Below are 25,605 nucleotides of genomic sequence, written 5' to 3'. Positions count from 1 at the left end.
ATATATATATATATATATATATGTGTGTGTGTGTGTGTGTGTGTGTGTGTGTGTGTGTTTGTTTGTTTGTTTTCTTTGGGGGTTGTGTGTGTGTGCTATTATGTGGGACCACAGGGGTGTTCGTTGGGGGTCAGGGTGGGATTGTATTAGTGAGGTTTGAATGTAAAATGATAATTCCTTGTAGAAGTGTTGGGTTTTTCTTTGTCATGTACATATGTTTAAAAAATATTTAAAAAATGTCTAAAATGTAAGTTACTTCACATTAACTTTTTTAATATGTAGCTGTTGTCAGGGTTGGGAGGGTTACTTTTGAAATGTATTCCAGAATGCGTATTCTAAATACTTTGGATTACTTCTTCAGCACTGGTAGATTTTTTCACTTGTTTTGACTATAAAAACTCATATATATGCAGAGTTGTTTCTAAAACAAGATGAATCAAATTGATCTTGTTTACAGGATTTGTACATATTTTTACAGGAAAAAAATTTAAAAATTAAAAATTAAAAAAGATTTTTGCCCTAATATCAAAGGTTTTATTAGAAAAAAAAAAATTAGAATCCAACGTGAATTTTCTTGATAAACAAATATGATCGTGTCTGGTAACATGTGCATTAAAAATGGCTAGAATGAGCATTTTAGCTTAGTGTAAAGCTGACAAATTACACAAGATTTTTTTCTATTTCTTCTGCTCCAAACTTAGGCCTACTTCTCTCTCTGCTCGTAGGAATGTAACACATCATAAGAAAGTGTTTCAACGCTGTTCAAATTCACTTTGAATCGCATCATTTATAAGAATTAATGTTTTCCATCTGAAAGGACTAAATATTAAATGAAACAAATGACAATATAATGCAAAGTAATCTCTTCAGTAATCAAAATACTTTTTGAATGTATCTATTCAAATTAACAATGATTTAAATTGTAACTGTAGTGGAATACAGTTAATTATATTTTTTATTTTAAATACGTAATCCTGTTACATGTATTACGTTACTCCCCAACACTGGCTGTTGTATAAAAGCTATATCACACTCACAATCATGCTGTTGCACTGAATTTCAGCACAACCGTGAATACCTGCAGCTGAATCCCTGCCGTGCTGATATATTTAGTACTACAGCATGATTGTGTGTGTGATATTGCTTAAATCCAAAATATGTCCTCTTACTTGATGGAGTGTATCACATCTATAACCCAGAGGATTTTACACAGAGTCTAGAATTGTAAGCACATGAAAATGATGGACAGTAGTAGAATTCAAACTGAGCCATGTCTGTGTTTGATCAGTCTAGCAGAGTTGTGGTCTTGCTAATGGGCATCCGTCTAAGTGACAACTGCCATCCAAATGAGCACTGCCAGATCTTGACATGTGTTGACAAAATCAGCCGTGGGATGAAGTGTACTTCGGGAAACTGACAGGCATGGGACCCATGTCCACTAGAGTATGCATCTCTCATTTCTCATGTTATCTATTTATTGACACATTCCTTCTTATAAATCTGTGCTCTCTTCTCAATGCATTATCAAATCTGTGCATTACTTTCCTCTTTTCCCTTGCCTGCCCTACTTTACCCCTTTTTATTTTGTCCCTGTATTTTCACTCTATCTCTATATCTCACTCTCTCTTTCTCTCAATTCCCCACCCTCTACCTCAGAGGCTCTTCTGAAGATGGACAAACTCCATGGCTGTTTTTCCAATTATGGAGTTCTCTCTGTAATGATGGTCAACACAATTAGAGCAGCATTTAGCTTCTCCCAGTCAAAAGCATAGAATAGCGGTTGCAACTGTGTCGTGTGACAGCTGGATTGTCATTGCAGCCCACTCAAGTGACCCTTTTATGACTGTAGACTAATGCATTAGAAGAAATCTGAAGATTTGCTGTGGTCGAACTAAAAAGACATCTTGGAAAGAGAAAAAGCTCTCAAAATCAATATTAGCCAGCATCTATTATGCATTCAGCAGTGGGTTTGTATAGTATATTTGTATACATGGCTAGTGGTGATGAAAAGCAGAGTTAGCTTTAAAGACTCTGCTATATATATATATATATATATATATATATATATATATATATATATATATATATATATATGTTTTTAAGCCTTGCAGACTTTTGGTTTGATTTGGGTTTGGGTTTTTCTGTGATGCACTGAATATTGATTTAAATAGATCAAGGTAACATTATCTAGCCGGCAGACATAGATGTGGTTTTGTTGAAATTGCAAAAATTACATGTGATAGTCTTGAAAGCATCAGTTAGAATAGGATGAAAATTGTGTTTTGCACCAAATGCAATCTTTTTCTTGAATAAAGTGTGTTTATGTATTTATAGCTGTATAATTTCAAGCTATTATACCAAAGTAGAAACCTACTGAATTATTTGTTATAAAATGTTTAGGTTTTTTTTGTAACGAAAACTAAATTTTTCAAATTACAAAATATTTTTCGGACACATATACAACTTTAAAATATAATGTTTTTGTTGTTGTTGTTGTTGTGGTGGTGGTGCGAGTGAAAATTTGGCAGGGCAAGGAAAAATCAGCCAACAGAAAAAATCTTATCATTGAGCCCTGCACAAATACATAGAAAAAGTGTTATAAAAATGATTCTTTATATTGATTTTCAACTGCAGACTATTGAATTTCATCAAAGTGTGTGAAGTATTTCTATATTGTATGCTCATGTTCTGAGTGGTTTGTGTATGTGTGTGTGTGTGTGCGTGCGTGTGCTTGTGTGTGTGTGTGTGAACTCCTCTGTGTACAGTGTTTACATTTATCTTTATTCACATAACTGTGTTGCAGAGAAAATATGAAAAATAAAAAACCACATATCCTCATATCCTTATTTTCTGTAACATATTTACACAGCTACTCTGCTGTGTGCTTGGAGCAGATGGTGAGGGACTAAAGCTCCACGGTGGAGAGAAGGCGTCTAATTGCTTTAAGTAAATCGATACGGGACTGCAGCTAGCAGCAATCCCTCATTCTCCATCAGCCTTGGTAACCCGTAATTGCAACATTGATTGGCCAGTGCTAATTTGCCATCAGAATGGGGAAAAAAATGTGATCTCAGTGATTTCGAAAATGCATCTCTAAATCACTGAGATCAAATTTTCCCCCATTCTGATGGTTGATGTGAACATAAACTGAAAATCCTGACCCATATCTGCATGATTCTATACATTACACTGCTGCCACACAACTGGCTGATAAGATAATCGCATGAATAAGTTGATGTACAGGTGTTCCTAATGAAGATATACACTCACCTAAAGATTATTAGGAACACCTGTTCAATTTCTCATTAATGCAATTATCTAATCAACCAATCACATGGCAGTTGCTTCAATGCATTTAGGGGTGTGGTCCTGGTCAAGACAATCTCCTGAACTCCAAACTGAATGTCAGAATGGGAAAGAAAGGTGATTTAAGCACTTTTGAGCGTGGCATGGTTGTTGGTGCCAGACGGGCCGGTCTGAGTATTTCACAATCTGCTCAGTTACTGGGATTTTCACGCACAACCATTTCTAGGGTTTACAAAGAATGGTGTGAAAAGGAAAAACATCCAGTATGCTGGCAGTCCTGTGGGCTGAAAATGCCTTGTTGATGCTAGAGGTCAGAGGAGAATGGGCCGACTGATTCAAGCTGATAGAAGAGCAACTTTGCCTGAAATAACCACTCGTTACAACCGAGGTATGCAGCAAAGCATTTGTGAAGCCACAACACGCACAACCTTGAGGCGGATGGGCTTCAACAGCAGAAGACCCCACTGGGTACCACTCATCTCCACTACAAATAGGAAAAAAAGGCTACAATTTGCAAGAGCTCACCAAAATTAGACAGTTGAAGACTGGAAAAATGTTGCCTGGTCTGATGAGTCTCGATTTCTGTTGAGACATTCAGATGGTAGAGTCAGAATTTGGCGTAAACAGAATGAGAACATGGATCCATCATGCCTTGTTACCACTGTGCGGGCTGGTGGTGTTGGTGTAATGGTGTGGGGGATGTTTTCTTGGCACACTTTAGGCTCCTAAGTGCCAATTGGGCATCGTTTAAATGCCACGGCCTACCTGAGCATTGTTTCTGACCATGTCCATCCCTTTATGGCCACCATGTACCCATCTTCTGATGGCTACTTCCAGCAGGATAATGCACCATGTCACAAAGCTTGAATCATTTCAAATTGGTTTCTTGAACATGACAATGAATTCACTGTACTAAAATGGCCCCCACAGTCACCAGATCTCAACCCAATACAGCATCTGTGGGATGTGGTGGAACGGGAGCTTCGTGCCCTGGATGTGCATCCCACAAATCTCCATCAACTGCAAGATGCTATCCTATCAATATGGGCCAACATTTCTAAAGAATGCTTTCAGCACCTTGTTGAATCAATGCCACGTAGAATTAAGGCAGTTCTGAAGGCAAAGGGGGTCAAACACAGTATTAGTATGGTGTTCCTAATAATCCTTTAGGTGAGTGTATATATATATATATATATATATATACAAATCAGATAATGCTGATATCTGATATTAATTATATAAGGCTATGAATTTACAAGGTGTATTGATATCATTATTTTGTTGTATTACAGTACCTACTGTAGGTGTCCAGGTTTTATTATTTCCTGATAACATTTTTATTTATAATGATGAAATTATATTCCACACAGAATTCATTTCTACTGAAATACTCACTCTTAAAATCTTATTCCTCATTTTGCATAATCAGATCTCTTCAACAGGTTGGCAAATGTAAAAAAAAAAACATCTCAAGACAAAAAATGATGTGTCTTTACATCATCCAAACAAATGTTTTTTGCATTTTCTAATATGAAATTGCATGAAGTTCAATCATGGGATTACAATGTTTATTGTGTGAAACCTCACACAATAGCCATTGAAAATGCATTCCAAATAAATTGATGGAATCACACCGCAATATTAGTTTATTTTCAACTGGTTAGGAGAGAGGAGCTTGCGGCCAAACCCACCACCCCATGATCCTTCTCTGTTGGCTTTCTACATTTCCCATGAGCCCTGGTTAAAAATGACCTTCTATGCCTCTGCTCTCCTCTCCAAACTCCCTTGAAGAATAATAAGGGTGCCAGACACATTAATTAGACACTCTATTTAGATAAATGCTGCGAGCAATCTTGAGGTAGTTATTAATATTTAATATTCAAAAATGTAATTACATTTTTCATTTGGGCAAAATAGAACATCTACTGTACATTGAACAGCTAGTGTGCATTTCTTTCACTTCATACCTTCTTCCTTGAGTGTGCATTTTTTTTTTTTTTTATTAAATCAGTTATTTTCTTTTGTGCAGATACATGCTCTGTTCCCTCTGCCACACTAATTGGGTCAAAGTGCCACATGGAGAAAGTTAGAGGAAATGACTGTTAATTAAAGAGCTGACAGCTCACATGTAGCTTGCTGTGTGTGAGATGTGTGTGTGTGTGTGTGTGTGTGTGTGTGTGTGTGTGTGTGTGTGTGTGTGTGTGTGTGTGTGTGTGTGTGTGTGTGTGTGTGTTACTGAATGAAAAACATGGATTAACAAATAGGTAACCACAGCTGTCAAAATGATTTTTACCAAAGTAGTTTTGTCAGTTGTCTCAATAAAATTCTAATTCAGCTATATATTGCCACATCTCCAGCTTACGCCCCCTTTCCAACCCTGATGCCCCTTGTCTTTTCCCATCCTGTAGATTTTCATCTCATCTGCAGCACCATCACATTGCAGAGCACTTTTGTGCCCCTGATCTCTTCAAGGTTCAATTCCATCAGCAAAAATCTTAAATGCTTCCATTGTCTTCTGTGTGGGAGGTCAGTTCTCTGTTACACCTGACCAGAAAAGGGCTAAATGGTTGCCAGGGAGACTGGAAAACATTTATGCGTATGTGTGTGTGCACTTGTGTCTGTGTGTCTGTGTTCCTGTGTGTAGTGCTACCAATTCTTCAATCAGCCTTTAGTCATGTTGGTATTATTTGGAGCAATAATACCTAGCCTGACAGTTTGCCTCTCCCTTGTCAAAGACGCAATAGCATAAGAGGGACTTCTGACCTTTAAAGAGAGGAATAACAGATGAATGCAGCATCCTGTGGAATAAAGCCATGCCGACACAGGAACTACAATAGATGTAGATCTGCAGCTATTCCAGAAATGTTGCAAAGCCTTACACAGACAGTGTAGCACAATACATTCATTACTGCTGCAACAAATGGAGCAGAACACCTCCGAGAACCAAGACAGCAAGCTCTAGCGGCAACATATGAAGGAACATATATATTCCTATTGAATATAGTACTTTGAATACATAAAATAGGTTTATATTTTGTATAATTGATTTTTTTCTTGCGACAGCAAACACATGCAGACTGCAAAGGCACACCATTGTGCACCTCAGATTCTTTGTAAAAGACCATCTAAAGCATACTATAATATTTTGGTTTGTCATCTTTTCAACAAGACAGATTAATATAAAATATGATGTGCATTTGTTGATGAGTAAGCAGTTTCTCTGCACTAAAAGGATGGCTGATAATTAGGCAGAAATGGGGAGTATTTAGCATGTTATTCTCCCCCTGCTCTCTTTTGGACTCTTCCTTGGCTCTGTGCCTAGTGAGTGTAATTTGGATGAGTACTGCTCGCTTGCCTTTGGGCTCATTAACAACAATATAAACAGTAATTACAGTAATCGCCTAATTAATTCATTGAAAAAAGGGGTGAAATAAGGAAAACGCTGAATGTTTAAGAAGCAAGCGTAAATTACTTGCCAAGATAACAATTTTATGGCAAAATTGTTGACATAATTAGCAATTTCACATGCCACAATACAACTTCAAAAATTACAACACTTTCATTTTTCTAGAATGTATTTTTGTGGATTCTTCTCTAATTGTTCTTCATTTTTGCAGCTATTCTTTTACAGCTGGGCAGATCTGATGAAATGATAAATTCATTTTCTTCTCCTATTTTACTGCTTTTGTTCAAGAGCCACTGGTGCATTTGTTCAGTCTGGATTATAATGGTTTTGCACTGTGGCTAGTCTGTGGAGAGAGAAAAAAGAGGTTCACTTGACTCTCAGCTCTTCATTATTGGTCTTAATTAAGCTTAATTAGCGTAATTATTTAATTGTGGTTAGTTAAAAAATGATAAATACCTACCATTAAAAGATTAATAACTTGTAAGATAAATTAATGAGCTTATATTTCATTAATGTAACTGTGAATAATATTTTTATTTTGCAATTCCATTCATTTTCTTTTATTATTAAATTGTCTCACCTTGTACTCACTATATGGGTTTATTTGTATTCATTTGTATCTCAGTATTTGAGAACTTCTGTCCTATTCTTTATTGTATTTCTTAATGTCTGTTTAAATTTCTTAAAACAAAGTCAAATTTTTAGTACAAGCAATGTTATCTGGCCAATATAAACCTCTTGTCATTCTGATTTTAAAAACCTGCAAATTTATTACAGACCATCACAAATAAATGTAGATATTGTTAAAATTGTCAGATTCCTTTTCCTACCTCTTAATAGGGCAACAGTTAATATGAAATAATGTGTAATGAATAGGCTTCTCGGCTGTTGATCTTAGAGTTTTTATGCACTGTTTTAATGTCCTGATAATGTGAGAGCAAGAGTGAGGATCTGCAGAGAAAGCAGACAGGCAGAAACCATGAATGAACTACTGGGCCACATGGAAACCAAGCTGTAGTGGTGCCAGCTGACTGGTCGCCAGCATTGAAAACTTCCCACAATTAACACAAATTACTGACAGTCTGCCAGCTATCAGCGCCTGGCATCAGCCTCGGGCCTGGCAGCCATGCAGAAAGAGGAGGTGGGATTATATACAACAATGATATGTGTGTGTGTGTGTGTGTGTGTGTGTGTGTGTGTGTGTGTGTGTGTGTGTGTGTGTGTGTGTGTGTGTGTTTATACTACATTATGGGGACCAAATGTCCCCACAAGGATAGTAAAACCTGAGATCACTTACCTTGTGGGGTCCCAGCGGTCCCCACGAGGGAAATGGCTTATTAAGCATAATAAACGTGTTTTATTTTGTATTTATTTTATTTTTTATTTGAAAATGCAAAATTATTTTTGTGAGGGTTAGGTTTAGGGGTAGGGTTAGGGGATAGAATTTATTGTTAGATCTGTAAAAAATCCATTAAATGCACGAAAGTCTATGTAGAGTCCCCACAATCATAGAAAAACAAGTTTGTGTGTGTGTGTGTGTGTGTGTGTGTGTGTGTGTGTGTGTGTGTGTGTGTGTGTGTGTGTGTGTGTGTGTGTGTGTGTTGTGGGCGGGTTTGTGTGGTTTACGAGGAATTTGTTTTAGGTTACAAACTGGTAATTGCATGGGAATTGTGCTATAAATGTGGTTTACGAGGACATGTCTAGTGTCCCCAAAATTCAAATCTATCTATCTATCTATCTATCTATCTATCTATCTATCTATCTATCTATCTATCTATCTATCTATCTATCTATCTATCTATCTATCTATCTATCTATCTATCTATCTATCTATCTATATCTGTCTGTCTGTCTGTCTGTCTGTCTGTCTGTCTGTCTGCCTGTCTGTCTACATGGACAGGACAGGCGCAAAAAAAATAAAAAATAAAGAGTTATAGCTCCATCTACTGGTTTTAAGAACGTGTTAATTCTTTGAGATTTTTTGCAGTTGCGTTCCGAATAAGATTTTTTTTTTTCATTGGGAGTTTTATTCCATCCAAAAATCATAAAAAAAATTAATATTAATAAATCATGAAAATGTCAAATTATATGCAAATTTGCCATTAACACTAACTCTATAGAAATAAACTGTGCTGTATAATAACATCTGCAGTGAAGGTGATTGAACCTTGTTGTCAGGATAATGCTAATTGAAACACTAGTAGGAAAACTGTAAGCACGTAGCCACTATAATTTTCTCTTTCGTTACTCATATAATATAATAGTTAAAGGTAGTAAATGATTTACTGCAGTCCAAACCAAAATCTAGATTACAAAATCAAATTATGTTAGTCAATACACACTATAACTGTTTTATACATCACAACTCTATTACATGTCTGCAAAATGTAGTCACTCACCCAAAATATTTAAGTCATGCTTCAAAACCTAGTTATTGTGTCAGTACGTTTGCCATTGCCACCAAAATGAAACGGTTTTTTTTGTCATCATGTGAGCTGTACTTAACAAAATGTTTAAAAATTATTTTATTTTTTTCACCATGACAGTCAACCCTGGAAATGTTTGATATATACAAATTTAATTTTTGTTCTACTTTTTTGTTGACACTGACTGCTTACAAGAATGTCAGTTTTGTCTAGCTGAATGCTTTTGTGTATCACACTGAGCTTTTTAGATACCGATTTCAAACATAAGGTAAACGTTTACTGGGAAAAGTCAATACTGTACATTACTCTAGTAAAAGGATACGCACATTTGTATGTGTAGCCTACAGGACATTTATTTTTGTAGCAATATGCTACATGTAAACAGAAAATTTACATTTCCACTTCCATTTTTACACATTTCTTACATGTAAAGTAATATATAGTGAACAGAACACTGCCACAAAATGGCATCCATGTTATATATATATATATAAAAAACGCAACAATGAAAAAAACCTGTAAAAGGCAAGAAATTGTACCTCCTCACAGTATGTAGCACTACAAGTTCCCATCTTCTTGGTGGACATCCTGTCTCTCTTGTTGGTCTGGCCAGAGATTTAGAAGACATCACAAACATGCCATGTCATATATATTTATGGAATATACATGTATGTCTGACAGATTTTGATAACTGAAAGGATAATTTTGCATGTGATGTGAATTTTCAGTTTTCATCAGTAAGACATGTGCATTTAGATATTGTGCAAATTTTAGACAATTGTACTTACACATGTGCAAAACAATTAGCTTGAAATTCTAATATTTTTGTTTTGAGAATTGGACAAAATAAATGAGAACAACGGTAATAAATTGACTGTACCGTTAGAAACCACTAGATGTCAGCAAATGTATACATTTCAGAGATCGCAATTTTCCCCATATTTTGTGCACTTTGTATATCTTTATCTGACAACATATTTCGTTTTATCTTCTTTAATATAACAATACAATTTTAACAAATGGAACTAATGGATAGTATTAATAAGACTGTAAATAAACATTGATTCTCTGTGATATACAAAAAATAATAATAATAATAACGAATAATAATAATATCCATAGGCTTGTTGATTCGCCAGTGTGCTGCAGGCATGACAAAAGGCGTGTCGCGCAGCTTGATCGTGACGTGACGTCATGAGACATTTATCATGCCTCGTTTCATTTGATTCGCCAAACTGCGCCAGGGCACAAGACAGTTTTCGGTTTAATTTTTCCACAGTTGTTCGTTTCTTTCTTTTTTGTTGCGCTGGAGCTCATAGTTATTCCCATTTCTAGGCTTCCTCCAGCCGTCTGCAGAAAGTTTGCACCGTAAGTCTGTTTCTCCTCTTTTCCTAAACTTTTCTCCAACTTTGTTGTTGTTTGCCGTTCATTCTCTGAACTCAAGTGTTTGTTTTTGTCGTTCAGCTGATGAGTGTTTCTCGCCTCAGATAAAACGAGCTCCTCGACGAGTTTCTTGTCATTAATTCATTATAACGTTGTGTGTTTTCTTTGTTTATGTTTGCATAATCCGTTTCGTTTAGCCCTGATATAGATTGCGTGTGTTTTTAGCCAGTTAGCTTGAGTGTGTGAACCAGCCTATTTGGTCATATTGAACCCAAAACGGACAGTCCTAACCAGGGAATTCGTTATACTAAGATTGACTGAAAGTTTTGGACAGGCTCTTGAAGAAATACCACCATGCCGTGTTTTACCGTTAGCTGCTAATGAAATCATGGTAAGGTTTTCCTTCTCTACTACAATACGTGAGCTCAGAAATTAATACAAACAGATTCAATTGAGACTTCAGCTTTAAAGGGATAGTTCAGCCGAAAATGAAAATTCTCTGACCAAATTGTAACTAACTTATTGGAAAAAAAAAATAATAATTTAAATGGTGTAACTCAAACAGTACACCATGCAAGTTCAGTCTCTTGGCACAATCATAATTTCAAGCTCGATTACACTTCTTAGTGCTTGATGAAGCTTGATGCAGCTTGATGCATGCAGAATACAGCTTCAAATCATGGTCTCCAATGAGACTGCAGATGTCAATATTTACAGTGTAAAGAAGTAACATTTTGGTCTGATCTCACCCAAAACCAATTGGATCTCTTCAAAAGACATGGATTACTCCACTAGAGTCTTATGGATTACTTTATGCTGCCTGTATGTTTTTTTTATTTTTTTATTTTTATTTTTATTTTGGAATTTAATGCTATGGACCCCATTCATTTGCTGAGATATTCTTCAAAAAATCTTTGTTTTTGTTCTGTAGAAAAAAGAAATTCATATCTGGGATAGCATGAGGGTGAGTAAATGTTGAGAAGTTTTATTTTTAGGTGAATTATCCCTTTAAAATACCATTCCCTTCATAATAAATGGGGTCTTTTCAAGAGATGTAAGTATTAATTTGTTTACTCCAATTTGGCCATAGATGTTGACACAAATTAATGAAAGAACCAGGGACTAAGAATGCTATATGGTGCCACCCTTACATACTTGTGAGAGTACGTTTGTCCTCGAAACGGGCCTAAATTTTGCTAAGCAGCAGTCCTTTCATGACTGAGGCTGAGGAACAGTGCTGCTGCCTCCTCCCTCATTCTCCTACTAATACAGACCAGATGTAAATTAGAGCCACTGATCGAAGCCCAGTGATAACACTCACAACAATGTGTTAAAAGCATAGTTCACCCCAAAATAAAAATCTCTCATTTACTCACTCTCATGCATCCCAGATGTGTATGACCTCCTCTATTCAGCAGAACGCATTTGAAGAAAAATAGGACCTTATACTGCAAGTGGATGGTAACATGAAATGTAATGTTCCAAAAAAGCACATACAATCAGCATTAAGGTCATCCATACGACTCCAGTGGCTAAATTAATCGCTTTTGGTATGAAAAAGATCAATATTTAAGTACTTTGTAACTATAATTCATCATGTCCATTAAGCAGCTGTATGCATGTTCACGGGAGGGCTGAGGTCACATGGTCTCTCGTGTGACGTATTGGCATTGGCACGTTCACGCGAGAAGTGACTCATGCGCAACACACCTGGAAGAGCACTGCAGTTTACAACTGAGTAGGAGGAATGCTGTACAGACCAAAGACTGTAAACAAATTGAAACAAAGATGTCAGAAGGTTTTGATTTAAGAGGAGATACAAGTTTTTGCATTGCCATGTTTTTTTGAACATAAGTACTCTGAACAGGAGCACAGGGATATGGAATAGGCTGGACCAACAGCAGCAGTACAACAAGCCTCAGAGAACTCCAAAGACATGGTGGTTCACATGTAGGCAATGCCAAAAGAGGTAGAGCGTGTGCGTCTATTGCAATGAATGGAACAATGTGATGCCATCGCTGACATCAGCCCTCTAGCGAATGTGCATACCGCTTGCTTACCGGACGCAATGATTTATTTTTTAAAAAGTACTTAAATATTGATATTTTTCACACCAAAAGTGATCGTATCGCTTCATAAGGCATTAATTTAAACCACTGGAGTTGTATGGATGACATTTATGCTGATTGTCTGTGATGTTTTTTTTTTTTTGAGCATCAAAATCATGTTACCATCCACTTGCATACTGAGCTGACATATTTTTATATTTTTCTTCAAATGTGTTCTTCTGAAGCAAGGAAGTCATATGCATCTGGGATGGCATGAGGGTGAGTAAATGATGAGAGAATTATCATTTTTGGGTGAACTATCCCTTTAACTTGTCAGAAACCTCTCTAAACTCACACACGTCTGTGCTATCCATTGGCCAATTTCACCTAATGCATATCATTTGCTGTGAAAAAGGGAGTTGGCATATAGAAGCCAGGCCCTGCCTATCATCCTGCTGTTACATTGTGTGAGGAAGAGCCACTTGGAGCATGCATAACATGATGCAGAGGTGTGGCAGGCTCCCAGGTTGGCACTAGGGGTCATGACTCTACACGGTCAGGTTGCCATTTTCATTCATAATCCTGCCGATTATGTAAATTTGTGGTCTCAAATTCAGCAATGACCCTATTTTAAAATCAAATCAGTCATTGATGTATTTCCAAGCCTGTGTTATTCAGGTGTTTTTTGAGCCAGGTTCAGTAAACATCGAATTATGTGAATGATCAAGGATTGATAGCAGATGTACACACAAAAGCAGCCTCGAGGCAAAGGATCAATTTTGTAGCCGTTGAACAACATGTGAACAATGAGAGATTGAGTCAAGGTTTTTGTTGCTTAGAAACAAGAGCACCCACCCAGAAGAGCTATACCTCCATTTTTATCCAGATTAACCCATCCTTATCATAAATGGTTTGTTTTCAGCCCTAATATTCTTTATTGAAAGCTTTTGTTTTTGAAAGCCCCAATTGTGATTTCATGTATAAAAGAAATGCCTCCACTAATGGTAGTTCTTCTACTGTTTTTAGGTAAAGAGTTCTTCAACATTTGAGTTTCTTTCTTGACAACAGCAAGACAAAGCTATCTGATCACCTCAAGCCTGTGGATTTCTTCTACCTCTAGGTGAGAATCTCTGCATTGTTTCTTTAAGAAGAATTTCCACAAGAGATCCATCTGTAAATCTATTACAGAAAAATGTGTTGGTTTTTAACCAGCGAAGGCCACGCATCCACTTACAGACAAAAAGGAAGGAAGTGACCTTGTGGAATATGTTGTTGAATTGCTTAATCAGTTGCATTTGTTTTAAGGTGTAATGGCCATTTTCAAGAATATAACTTTGAACTTTCTATAAGCTGCTTTTGCCTAGTCACAGAGAGGAAATAAAAACCCATCTCTCTTACTCGTGTCATTATGATTCTAGCCAGTTGAAGCAAAGCAAGTGCCTATACATGTAATTATAACCTGTTATACACTCACCTAAAGGATTATTAGGAACACCGGTTCAATTTCTCATTAATGCAATTATCTAATCAACCAATCACATGGCAGTTGCTTCAATGCATTTAGGGGTGTGGTCCTGGTCAAGACAATCTCCTGAACTCCAAATTGAATGTCAGAATGGGAAAGAAAGGTGATTTAAGCAATTTTGAGCGTGGCATGGTTGTTGGTGCCAGACGGGCCGGTCTGAGTATTTCACAATCTGCTCAGTTACTGGGATTTTCACGCACAACCATCTCTAGGGTTTACAAAGAATGGTGTGAAAAGGGAAAAACATCCAGTATGCTGCAGTCCTGTGGGCGAAAATGCCTTGTTGATGCTAGAGGTCAGAGGAGAATGGGCCGACTGATTCAAGCTGATAGAAGAGCAACTTTGCCTGAAATAACCACTCGTTACAACCGAGGTATGCAGCAAAGCATTTGTGAAGCCACAACACGCACAACCTTGAGGCAGATGGGCTACAACAGCAGAAGACCCCACCGGGTACCACTCATCTCCACTACAAATAGGAAAAAGAGGCTACAATTTGCAAGAGCTCACCAAAATTGGACAGTTGAAGACTGGAAAAATGTTGCCTGGTCTGATGAGTCTCGATTTCTGTTGAGACATTCTGATGGTAGAGTCAGAATTTGGCGTAAACAGAATGAGAACATGGATCCATCATGCCTTGTTACCACTGTGCAGGCTGGTGGTGGTGGTGTAATGGTGTGGGGGATGTTTTCTTGGCACACTTTAGGCCCCTTAGTGCCAATTGGGCATCGTTTAAATGCCACGGCCTACCTGAGCATTGTTTCTGACCATGTCCATCCCTTTATGGCCACCATGTACCCATCCTCTGATGGCTACTTCCAGCAGGATAATGCACCATGTCACAAAGCTTGAATCATTTCAAATTGGTTTCTTGAACATGACAATGAGTTCACTGTACTAAAATGGCCCCCACAGTCACCAGATCTCAACCCAATAGAGCATCTTTGGGATGTGGTGGAACGGGAGCATCCCACAAATCTCCATCAACTGCAAGATGCTATCCTATCAATATGGGCCAACATTTCTAAAGGATGCTTTCAGCACCTTGTTGAATCAATGCCACGTAGAATTAAGGCAGTTCTGAAGGTGAAAGGGGGTCAAACACAGTATTAGTATGGTGTTCCTAATAATCCTTTAGGTGAGTGTATAACTAAAGCATATTAGTTTACATGTTAGCATAGCATGTTAAATTAAGTACTAAATGAAAAATAACATCAGCTGTGTGAGCTTTTAAAGTAATGTCCTATGATTATTAATAATTAACATAATGTAGGTGCATGACAGCACAGCCAGACTGCTCCTGTCTGTACTTTTAACTTACTGGTTTTGCTTCAGGACCCAGATTTTACATTGTAAATCAAGTGGTGACCCACCATAGTAAAAACCTAACCTGTATTTAATGTATCCTTGGTTGCATAGATTTGTTCATGGTTTTCAAGTACAAGTACAAGGACATGCATCAAGTGACATTATTTTGGTGTTGACGTCAACAACAAAAGTGACAGGAAGTTTTATCTCCCCCTTTTAAAAATTGATGAGCATATTTACTTGTATAAGCCCATTATTATCACATTTGTTTCCTAATTTCAAACAGAACATACATATTACACAGGAGGAAAGGCTCTTCTTTACCATGGTTAGGTCAGTGTGCTAGTCTTAATTAATAGTAATAATAATAATATCAAATAAATACTAGATGAAACACATCTTGAAACTTTAACTACAACTTCCACTGTTGATATAACATGAGGTCTAATAGATTCTACATTTAGATAATTATAATATTATTATAATACCTGGATTGGTATTTGTTCCAATACTGAAGCTTTTAGACGGATTGGGTATCGGCCCGATGGGCCGGATCCAAATCCGATACTTTGTGTTAGTCATGTTTGTTACTGCCATGCTACAAAAATGACATAAAAGATCCATAAAACACAATTAAAGTAGTTCATCTGACTCGTGCATTTTATTCAAAGCCACTTGAAGATGTGAGATAGCTCTGTGAATCACAAAAGGCTGTGTTTTATAAGTAATTATATAAAATGCCCATGCAGCTCCATCACTTTATTGAATGGTGCCGCCCTGTTCACACACACACAGGTGCACGCCTATTTTTAGCCTTCACTTGGTGCGCAATATTTGAGCGCTACTCACGAACAACATCTCAGATGTAGATGTTCAATAGTTTGGTTCACTTATAATATGAATTTAGAATGGCACCGGAGGTGCATTTTTCCAGATTTTGAATAAGAAGCAAATTAAACTACTGTGAACTTCCTGTGAATATTTCATTTGAATGGGTTCCAGATGGCACCTCGGTGTGGAGCTCTTTTGTTATTTTTGTTGTTTGTCCTGTGTTTAGTAGTCTTTTTCTAGTCAGTTTTACCAGGGACGAACTGCTGAACATTCGGCAGCACATACCAGATAATCTTTTCCCGGTTTTTGAATATTCAGACGTTTTGCTGGACATTTTAGTCGGAGGGGCATCTGTGTTGTTTAAATGTGCTACAAAACGCAGGCGAGGGAGACGAGCTGGTGAAGCATAATCACCAGCGCGGCATTCGAACAGCACTGCCGAGCATTCATCTAGCGAATCTACGCTCTCTTCCCATCAAAACGGTCAAACTACATCTCGTCACACGTACAGATAAGGACTTTTCAAACTCTACTGCACAGAACATGACGGACATGCCCGTAAACGATCTTTCTCTCCCGCACCATTTTCCGCAGTCGGCCCTTATCCCTCTCGGAGGCTTGATTAGCCTGATAAAGGATAGAGTGTGTAGAATCCCCACCCGGCCCCGCCCTCCGCCCTGCCACAATCATATATCAGTTTCTGTGAGGACATGTGCATCCCTACTAGGACTTTTTTATAATTCAACAATGGTTTACAGGAAAGCTCAGACAGCTTTGCCATGCCAAAGAGGACGCTTACAGGGGTGGGGATAAAGTCTTTTATAATCAGGCCAAGAACACACTGAATAAGGAAATCAGAGTGGCTAAAAACGTTTTCAGTTAACGACCCTGTATCAGTGTGGAGTGGCCTGAACCAACTTACTAATTACAGGACTCCTTCCCCCAACACTGTGGTGGACCAACGACTGGCTGATGACCTGAATGTGTTCTATTGCAGATTTGAAAGGCCTAATCTCACACCCCACACACACTCGGACCTTCACTACACACAAACACCAACACCTCCTGTAACCCCCTCCACCCCTCTTGCTTCTCAACCTGCACTCAAGATCTGTGAAGATGATGTGTGCTGCGTCTTTCGGAAGCCCATCTGGGCTTCAGGCCCAGATGGCGTCTCCCCAGCGTGCCTCTGATCCTGTGCTAACCAACTGGCCCCCTTCTTCACTCAGATCTTCAATAGATCACTGGAGCAGTGTGAAGTCCAGTGCTGCTTCAAACGCTCAATTATTATGCCTGTCTCTAAGAAACCAAAAATCACAGGACTTAATGACTACAGACCTGTCGCCCTGACGTCTGTGGTCATGAAGTCATTTGAGAGACTGGTGTTGGCCCACCTGAAGGACATCACTGGACCCTTTCTAGATCCCTTCAGTTTGCTTCTCGTGCAAACAGGTCTGTGAATGGTGCAGTCGACATGGGATTGCATCATATCCTTCAACATCTGGACAGACCGAGGACATATGCATGAATCCTTTTTGTGGACTTCAGTTTGGCTTTCAACACCATCATCCCAGCTATTCTCCGGACTAAGTTAAATCAACTCCCTGTTCTGATGTCTATCTGTCAGTGGATTACCAGCTTTGTGACGGACAGGCAGCAGCTTGTGAGACGGGAAATTCACTTCCATCACCTGTACTGTCAGCACTGGTGCCCCCCAGGGATGTGTCCTCTCCCCACTACTCTTCTCCCTCTACACCAATGACTGTACCACCAAGGACCCCTCTGTCAAGCTCCTGAAGTTTGCAGACAACACTACTGTCATTGGCCTCATCCGAGATGATGAGTCTGCATACAGAAAGGAGGTTGAATGGCTGGCTCACTGGTGCAGTCATAACAACCTGGAGCCGAACACGCTTAAAATAGTGGAGATGATTTTGGACTTTAGAAGGAACACCCCAACATTGACCCCCCTCACCATTATAAACAGCACTGTGGCAGCAGTGGAGTCATTCAAGTTCCTGGGCACTACCATCTCACAGGACCTAAAGTGGGAGACGCACATTGACTCCATTGTGAAAAAGGCCCATCAGAGGTTGTACTTCCTTCGCCAGCTGAGGAACTTCAACCTGCCACAGGCACTGCTGATACACTTCTACTCGGCAGTCATTGAGTCTGTCCTCTGGACTTCAATAACTGTCTGGTTTGGTGCAGCTATGAAATCCGACATCAGAAGACTACAAAGGACAGTTTGGACTTCTGAGTGGATTATTGGTTGCCCCCTGCCCCCCTTCAAGAACTATACACTTCCAGAGTGAGGAAAAGGCTGTAAAAATAAAAATCCTACTCACCCAGCCCATTACCTTTTTGAACTGTTGCCTTCTGGCCAATGCTTCAGAGCTCTTGAGCACCAGAACCTTCAGGCACAGGAACAATTTTTTTCCTCAGTCTATCAATTTCATGAACAGTTAAATTGCCCCATTGAGCAATAATTATGTGCAATAAACAGTTTAAGTCTATTTATATTATCCAACATATCCTCTTCTGCCATTATATACAAAGGTACGTTTTGTTCTGTACATAACATACTGTAGTTTTGTACTTAATATAACAGATTTGTTTTAGATTTGCACTACGTGTGTGTGTGTGTATGTATGAAGGTGTTTGTCTGTGTATGTATGTATAATTTTATATAATATAATTATAATTTTCTTTTATCATTATCTGTGTCTTGCTGCTGTTTTTGTATTGTTGTGCACTGGAAGCTCCTGTCACCAAGACAAATTCCGTGTAATCATACTTGGCAATGAAGCTGATTCTGATTTAAAGTCCAGACACAAGTTGAAAACATTTTGCTAAATAAAAACGGCTCAAAGTTTATGAGTCTGACAGACAATCGAAAAGGAAACACACGCAGGTGGTATTCTTCATCCGGTTGCATTTTTTTTTCTCAATATCATAAATAAGCAAATGTACATGGTATGATAACCGTCAATTTCATAGCGTGAAACCGGTATACCGCTGCAACCCTAATACCAACCACACAGGTTTATGCTACGTAGGATAACTAAGCCAAATGTAAGTCTTGAAATTGGGGAATATTACTAAGCGCCCATCCCTGATTGTGTCTTGTCTTATGCCTTCTCAAAACCAGAACAGGTCAGCTGACATCTGTTTTCATAAGAATTTTCTTCTGAAAACCACTGTAGTGTCACTGCCAAGTGAAGTCATGGTGTTATTTCTTAATGATAACCATCAACTTGCTCTCATTACTGCGATCATGAATTGCCCAGAGAGCTTGAAGTCTCACTTCTACTGTATTCCCTGGCTCCAAGGCTATACTCTAGTTTGCATACTACTTATGCAGATCTGTTGATTGTCATTTCTTACTTAAAAACTCTGCCTTAGATTCCCTGAAAGTCTGGTGTGGATTAACTGTACCAGACTATTTACATAAAAACTACATTTAAGGTAAAACTTGCTAGACATTCTTCTGTACCCAAAAAGTGTAGCATGAGTGAAGAAGCTTTAAAAAAAAAGTTATTAAAAGTCTTGCACTTTAATTCACAATCCTATCCAGTTAACTTTTTGTCATTTTTCCTCAAGACAGTCTTATTCAAAGCATGACTTAATCATATTGTTGATGGTATTCAACACAGTGATTGTGTTATTTAGTCTCTGTCCTTAGCCTTGGACCTCGAACCGCGAGACCAAAATCAATCTGCCTTCCCACTATTGCGGCAATAGCCCCACAGTGTTGCCCAGAACCCGCCTTAAACATGCCGCCCTGGTGCCAATGTCACACACCCCGCACATTTCACAAGCAAGTGGGAAGCTTAAACTGTGAAATCAGGTTATCTAGCTAGCTAGAATATCAAGTTGATATCATATGCGAACAGCTAGCAAGAGGAGTATGAGTTGACAACTCACCGACTGTAACTGCCATGGTGTCCCGAGTGGTCTCTCCACTAACATAGTGAAGATATCCTCGCACACTATCCAAAAGGTTCTTTCTTTGGGCACAGCTTTGTCCATTGTGTATTTTAACGGATTTGTAGCTTGAAGCCCTGGAAGTGATAGTGGGAAAACAACTGGCCCTGGCATGCACTAGCACACCTATTTGTCCCAATAGTGGCAATGCAGCTCTTTGCTTTTAGAACGCTTTGCTCAGCCTGCAAGCCTCAGGTTTTTTCAGACTGAAAAATATGGAGTTAATTTTGTGCCATAATTAAACAAACAAATGCAGCATTTTGCAAACAAACTCAATCTGCTTTGCAAAGGAAAAACCGACTCGCAAACAAACGCGATCTGCTTTGCAAAGGAAAACTCGACTCGCAAACAAACAGAAAGCAATGTGCAAATACAAAGGTCAATTTGAGTGAAAATGAGCAGAGGAGTAACAAATATGTATAGTGTTTTACAAATATAAATAAACGAGCCAAGATCATATTTTACAAATAAATACAAACCATCCTACAAATTGCTTGTAACCTTTAAACAAATACCAAACCTATTGCATACAAATGCATACCTGTCTGTTACTGACTGTGCAGATGGCTTTTTATGAGATCCCTCGGCTCGATTTTCTCACAAATGCATCCAGGCAGATTTTCTCACAAATGCATCCAGGCAGATTTTCTCACAAATGCGTCCAGGCAGATTTTCTCACAAATGCAGTAGATCCTCTTCCAAACAGTAGATGGCGCTATGCGATTAATTTAGAGTTAGTCTCGCGGTATGGAAGCATATGGGTAGCAATATTCAATTTGACATTTAATATGCAAAATGACAATGCATTCTGTATTTAAATTTTACATTACCATTCTAGCAACGTTTGGTGCAAAATGAAAATGAAATTACATAATTTACATTTGCCATTTCATACACTCGTTTTAATATGCATTATTGAAACGCTTTATAAGTTGCAAAATTAAAATGAAAATGTATTACAGAAATTATTAGATATGTGTAACATGTTCAAGCAAAAACTGTGGCAAAATGATCATTCAAATGTTATTTTTCTTAATTGCATTTACACTCACAGTCAAGACACTTGCGATTGCTTTTTCATTAAATGTCCGCAATGAATGTAGCAAAATTCAATGTGCACATTGAAAATGCATTCGAGCCGATCACGCCCCTGCCCGCCCTCTCCGCCCTGTCAATCACTGCATCAAGGCGGGGCTCGGCAACAGGTAAACATAACATGTTATGGCTATGTTACGTGTTTTGAGTTTACAGTCTATGGTTTTGAGGTGTTGGAAAAATGGCGGCGGCAGAGCTATCTGGCGTTAAATTCACTAGCAGATGAAGTGGAGCGTGAACAGAGAAACGGTAGTATTTCGAAGATTATTACAGTATGTAGGTGATAGAACCAGTGCGTTGTTGGAGCGTCTGGGAGAATTTTCTGCCTTATGGCTTTGACCTCTTAAAGGTGGTGGAAGAACAATTGTATTCGGAGAGGCCTAGGGGAGTGGGGAGACCAGCAGCTTTTAACTTTTAACCCATACATAAGATACCCCTCTATGGCCTCGCCAGGGATCTCCACGGCTGCTGGTCTCCCCACTCCCCTCCGAATACAATTGTTCTTCCACCACCTTTAAGAGGTCAAAGCCATAAGGCAGAAAATTCTCCCAGACATTCCAACAACGTACTGGTTCTATCACCTACATACTCGTAATAATCTTCGGAAATACTACCGTTTCTCTGTTCACGCTCCACTTCATCTGCTAGTGAATTTAACGTCGTATTAGCTCTGCGCGCCATTTTTCCAACACCTCAAAACCATAGACTGTAAACTCAAAACACGTAACATAGCCATAACATGTTATGTTTACCTGTTGCCGAGCCCGTCTTGATGCAGTGATTGACAGGGCGGAGAGGGCGGGCAGGGGCGTGATCGGCTCGAATGCATTTTCAATGTGCACATTGAATTTTGCTACATTCATTGCGGGACATTTAATGAAAAAGCAATCGCAAGTGTCTTGACTGTGAGTGTAAATGCAATTAAGAAAAATAACATTTGAATGATCATTTTGCCACAGTTTTTGCTTGAACATGTTACACATATCTAATAATTTCTGTAATACATTTTCATTTTAATTTTGCAACTTATAAAGCGTTTCAATAATGCATATTAAAACGAGTGTATGAAATGGCAAATGTAAATTATGTAATTTCATTTTCATTTTGCACCAAACGTTGCTAGAATGGTAATGTAAAATTTAAATACAGAATGCATTGTCATTTTGCATATTAAATGTCAAATTGAATATTGCTACCCATATGCTTCCATACCGCGAGACTAACTCTAAATTAATCGCATAGCTCATCTACTGTTTGGAAGAGGATCTACTGCATTTGTGAGAAAATCTGCCTGGACGCATTTGTGAGAAAATCTGCCTGGATGCATTTGTGAGAAAATCGAGCCGAGGATCTCATAAAAAGCCATCTGCACAGTCGTAACAGACAGGTATGCATTTGTATGCAATAGGTTTGGTATTTGTTTAAAGGTTACAAGCAATTTGTAGGATGGTTTGTATTTATTTGTAAAATATGATCTTGGCTCGTTTATTTATATTTGTAAAACACTATACATATTTGTTACTCCTCTGCTCATTTTCACTCAAATTGACCTTTGTATTTGCACATTGCTTTCTGTTTGTTTGCGAGTCGAGTTTTCCTTTGCAAAGCAGATCGCGTTTGTTTGCGAGTCGGTTTTTCCTTTGCAAAGCAGATTGAGTTTGTTTGCAAAATGCTGCATTTGTTTGTTTAATTATGGCACAAAATTAACTCCATAGTAAAAGCCTTTTGTTTCTGTGAGTTCTTAATTGACAGATAGTCCTATGTCAGACGGGCTCTCTCTGCTTTATATGGTTGGTTTTTATAAGGAAATGGAACTTCAGCTTTTCTAGTACAGATTTGCTACTGGTATAACATGGTTAATAAATTCAGTTTCACAAATCACAGTTTTTACTTGATGGCTTTTAAATAATCATAGCATCCCTTACGACTCAAAATTAATAAGCCTATTAATTTTTATTATGAAATAAATAGGCATAAGACATTAGCAATGCCATAATTAAGCACAATTCAAATTTGAGTCTTTAAATAAATGTTGATAAAATGCAATCTTAAAAAAATGGTTGTAGCATTGTACATGAAGAATCTGTTTTTGTACTCCCCTCAATTATATGGAATGTTTTTGCTCAGGGCCTATTTTGAACACATGTTCTTTTGCATGTGGGTCAGGTTTAATTGTCAGGTAGGCATGATAACTTAAGGTAATGCGGTGTTTTGTTTATAATATTTGCAAATTACTTATTGCATGTTGTTTTTGAAGATTTATTTCTAAATTTGAGTTCTATGTCTTTATTTTGTGTCAGAGGACATGTAGTCAGTTTGTTTGTGTATGACAAGACCTATTCACTTTGGAATGCATACCTGATCCTTAAGTCTGGACCTGAGCAAGTTGATATGATGTGAACTGTCACTTATGCCAGTTATTTCAGTTATTTGAAAAAAGGCCTCTGGGATAGGCAAGGTGTGCATGTGACTGAGGGTGCTCTCACACTTGTGCGATTTGCTTGAACTGAACCCGAGTTTATTTCCTGTGCCTGCACGCTGCCTCCGCTGGTATCTTTTCACATCATATTATTCTGGTCCGAACCCGATCTGATTGCGTCATCAACGTGAGTACAAGTGGCAGCTGTTTACCACTGTAATTTGTAGGCTTGGATCAAATACTTTTTCACACCCAAATCATTTTCAAAGGACAAAGATTATTTACTCAAGCCATCGCTGGATAATATATTGTATACATGTTTCTTTCATATAACCTGCACAATGTGTTTTCAGTTACAAGTATGTCTTTTTGTGGTTTGAGAGCTTGAATGAAACCTCTTCAAGGCTATAAACTGAGAAATTGCATAATTAACCTTGCCATTTCTAATCGTTCAGTTTATTTAGTTTCGAAACTTTCATACACTGACATGCTTAACTCATCAACATAACTATTAATTCTTTGAAGTACAAAAACCTTTGTTACTTCGGACTACCATCTGCTGCACCGCATCAGCTCGTCCTGTGTGTGTGAATTGTGACAGCGACCAGATTCAGTAAATGTTATATCAACCTCTTGTTGTCTTCCAATGCTATTATGCCAAACTGTTAAACAGAGGCTAACTGAGTGAATTGGAAAGCCCGCAAATTAGGCTTCTAATTTAAATGTTGCTAATTGTAATATATCTATACATCAAAAATATGTTCTCACAAGCAGGTATGAGATATGCATTATACCTTTATAATTGCGATCGAGAGCCTGCAAAGACATTAATTACGTCATCACAAGTGGTTGACTTCCGTGTTTTGGTGCGATTTGCGTTCATTAAGTATCATTTCACAAACACCTCCAGGCTTTAATAAGTCTATTTTAAGCCATAGATTGTGGTGGCTCCTATGAAGCTATGTGACCAGTATGGTCAAGGCAGGATAGTGTTGAAAATATTGACTTAAAATTAACACAGAGTTAGAGTATGACTGTGACTTTACAGACATTCAAATATCCTTCCAGTTCATGATAAATATGTGGTTTCCGTAGGTCCATTCATCTCCATTATTACATAATTTTCTAGAATTTGTTTGAGGAGATCGTGGTCATTGATGCAGACAGTCTTGCCTCACTGTGTGTTGACATGAATAAAGCTCCCAGCCACATCCCCTCTCTTACATTCAAATGTCATCTCATACCAGCTGTGTGAAATCAATGAAAACTTTTAGAGGCAAATGAAAACAAGGTGAATTGGAGAGGAATAGGTAGATGTTATAAGAGCTGACTATGAGAACTAAGTCTTGTCTACACCCAATGAATAAAAGTGCTCTCTGCTCAACATGAACCGCTGCAGAGAATAACATGGCTTAGTTCACACTGCAAACATTAAACCAAGTTGTTTTTCAAATGCAATCATTTGGACTGACTGTTCACACTAAGTTTGTGTGATGAAATCAGATCCATTTTTTTATAGTCCGTATCGTGCATCTAGTAATAATTGCTATTGTCATGATCTAAGTGTCAGCACAATACCAAGATACTTTTACATACATCTTAGAGTAGCTGTCATTGAGCGCATTTACATGCACTTTAAAGGAGTCATGAATTGGAAAATCAAACTTCCCATGATATCTTGACAAGAGTTCATAGCACTATAAAAACATTCTCTAAATTTCAGAACTGATAATTTCTTCATTAGTCCAAAAAAAGGATTTTATCGTAGACACTGCTTAGGCCTGCCCACCAGTCTTGGGAGTAGTAAAGTGAGACTTTTTTGGAGCAACAGGAGGTGTCATGATGGCCACGAAGCTGTCAAGACCTTGTGC

The 25,605-nt window shown here is 38.1% G+C and overlaps 1 protein-coding gene across 3 annotated transcripts in view; it reads left to right on the top strand.

Annotated features, from left to right (window-relative positions):
* Window positions 1-10,359: 10,359 nt before the first annotated feature.
* ncalda (neurocalcin delta a) overlaps window positions 10,360-25,605 on the top strand; it is an 85,757-nt gene continuing 70,511 nt past the window's right edge. For 2 of the 3 annotated variants that reach the window (XM_052143684.1, XM_052143681.1), the window contains exons 1-2: window positions 10,360-10,506; window positions 13,596-13,689. The gene's annotated coding sequence lies outside the window, so the exon portion shown is untranslated. Of the gene's footprint in view, window positions 10,507-12,818; window positions 12,849-13,595; window positions 13,690-25,605 lie in introns of all 3 variants that reach the window. The other variant, XM_052143683.1, reaches the window with a different exon arrangement.

This window comes from Xyrauchen texanus, chromosome 15, assembly GCF_025860055.1.
Source record: "Xyrauchen texanus isolate HMW12.3.18 chromosome 15, RBS_HiC_50CHRs, whole genome shotgun sequence".
Taxonomy (NCBI): domain Eukaryota; kingdom Metazoa; phylum Chordata; class Actinopteri; order Cypriniformes; family Catostomidae; genus Xyrauchen; species Xyrauchen texanus.
The sequence above is the reverse complement of the archived record's forward strand: the minus strand, read 5'-3'. Positions and strand labels throughout refer to the sequence as shown.